The 2,695-nt window shown below is 33.6% G+C and overlaps 1 pseudogene; it reads right to left on the reverse strand.

The window, feature by feature from the left end:
• Nucleotides 1-1,617: 1,617 nt before the first annotated feature.
• Nucleotides 1,618-1,759, reverse strand: LOC145264818 (U2 spliceosomal RNA; annotated as a pseudogene).
• Between the last annotated feature and the right edge of the window lie 936 nt (nucleotides 1,760-2,695).

Genomic DNA, 2,695 nt, shown 5'->3' on the forward strand with positions numbered 1-2,695 from the left:
CCTGGACTGACTTTATGTCAGCCACCCCACTGTTGAAAATATACATTAAATAAAGTAATGTTTTAATCGAAAACTGTTTCAGCCATTTTCGAGACTGACTTTATATCCTCAACCGACTGTTAAAAATATACATGAAATAATGTAATGTCTAAATAGTTAATTTTTTCAGCCATTTCCGGGACTGACTTTATATACCCACCCCACTGCTAAAAATATACATGAAATACTGTAATGTCTAAATAGTAAACTGTTTCAGCCATTTCCGGGACCGACTTTATATCCCATATCCACTGCTAAAGATATACATGAAATAATTTAATGTCTAAATAGTAAACTGTTTCAGCCATTTCCGGAACTGACTTTATATCCCTAACCCACTGTTAAAAATATACATGAAATAATTTAATGTCTAAATAGTAAACTGTTTCAGCTATTTCTGGGACCGACTTTTTTTTTTTTTTTAATTACATTTTCACCCCAAACAAGGCACATTGCCACTTTGGTGTAGGGGGCTACTATCAGGGGCAACAACTACTGGGGCACTATGTAGGGATTTGAGCAGCAAGATGTCTGTTCACATTGCACTTGAACTTCTGCACGTCAGTATTCCAAACCCACTGCTAAAAATATACATTAAATAATGTAATGTCTAAATAGTAAACTATTTCAGCCATTTCCGGAACTGACTTTATATCCCCAACCCACTGCTAAAAATATACATTAAATAATGTAATGTCTAAATAGTAAACTGTTTCAGCCCTTTGTGGAACTGACTTATAATCTCCACCCCACTGCTAAAAATATACATGAAATAGAGTAATGTATAAATCATAAACTTTTTCAGCCATTTCCGGGACCGACTTCTTATCTCCCATCCTACTTTTAAAAATATACATTAAATAATGTCCAAAACGTAAATGGTTGCAGCCATTTCCGGAACCGACTTCATATTTCCCACCCCAGTGTTAAAAATATACATTAAATAATGTAATGTGTAATGCGTAAACGCTTTCACACATTTTCGGGACTAATTTAATATCCCCACCCCACTGTTAAAAATATACGTGAAATAAAGTAATGTTTAAATCGCAAACTTTGAGTAATTTCCGGGACTGACTTCATATCCCTAACCCACTGCTTAAAATATACTTGAAATAAAGTAATCATAAACTGTTTCAGCGGCTTTTCGAAAGTAATACATAAAAACATTAACACGGTTAGGGATTAGGTAACCATGGCTTCAACATGAATTTCTGAGTGTAGTATCAGTTTCAGCGTTCCAGTGACTTAAATCTCCCCCTTTTTTGGTATTGTTTAATGGAGGAGAATTCTTATTTTGTTATTGACCAGAGAGCCCGTTTTGGGAGCTGGTTCCCCCCTAAATTTGTAACCGACCTCATGTCTAATTCCGCCCTTGTGGGGAGGCAAGTAAACAAAAAAAAATAATCAGAATGGACATTTTCCAGGGAATTTTATAATTAACCAGGAGTAACACTTCCAGGGCATTTTGTAATTAAATCAGAAATAACTTTTTCCAGTTACTTTTTAATATTAAAACTTTGTTACATTAAACATAGTACCTATTCGCAATGCCTCCCCACGGGACAGATTTAGACACCAAGGTCGTTTTTTTAACGTGGAGAAAAAATTATCTGAGTCGTCAAGGATTACTCCTCCACTAAGAGAGAAGAAATTGAAATGTAGCACCTGAAGAACAGATACTACACTTTGATCTTAGCCAAAGGGCCAAGAAAGACAAATCATTTTTATAAGCTTTGCCTCAACAGCCAGAGCAATTTTTTTTTTTATTATTTAAGGTGACAACGTTTATTTGGAATATTCCCCTTTTTGGAATATTCCACTTTCCTTTTTTTAATGATGCACAGCATGATAACGGGCGGAGCGATAAGCGTAATAATATAATGATAATATTTAATATGCAATATATTGCTGGTAGGCATTCTGTGGGTGTTTGGCATGAATGAAGACACCATCGTATTATTCTAGCCCTTCTATAAAAAACTGTATAACCCTCCTCTTTACTAAAATAATATCTTTGATATATTGTGTGGGCTGATTATTTCATTACAAACACATCAATCAATTAACTCAGATTTCATCATTTTTCATAATTCTTGGATATATTAGTAATTTCGACAATGATTTTTTCATTATTTTAACCCACATTGTCGCTCCTCTTAAAATATAATAACTTTGCTAAAGTATCTGGGATAATTATTTAATTACAATCACACAAACCTAATAACCAACATTTAAACATTTTTGATAACCCTTGGATATATTACTAATTACGACAGTCATTTTTAATAATTTTAACCCACATTATCGCCCCCTTACTAAAATAATAACTTTGATATATTGCCTAAGCTGATTATTTCATTACAAACACACCGATCAATTCACTCACATTTCATCATTTTCATAATTCTTGGATATGTTACTTATTTCGACAATGATTTTTCATAATTTTAACAGATATTATCGCGCCCCCTTTACTAAAATAATAAATTTGATACATTGCCTTGGCGGATTATTTAATTGAAAACACATAAATCATAATATATATGTTCCACCTATCTTATCCAATCCCGAGTGACGCCGCGTATTCTGCTAGTATATATCTTCCACCTACCTCATAGATCTCGGGCGACGCTAAGTATTCTGCTACTATACC

Source organism: Euprymna scolopes, chromosome 3 (genome assembly GCF_053919585.1).
Source record: "Euprymna scolopes isolate OS-2025 chromosome 3, ASM5391958v1, whole genome shotgun sequence".
Taxonomy (NCBI): Eukaryota; Metazoa; Mollusca; class Cephalopoda; order Sepiida; family Sepiolidae; genus Euprymna; species Euprymna scolopes.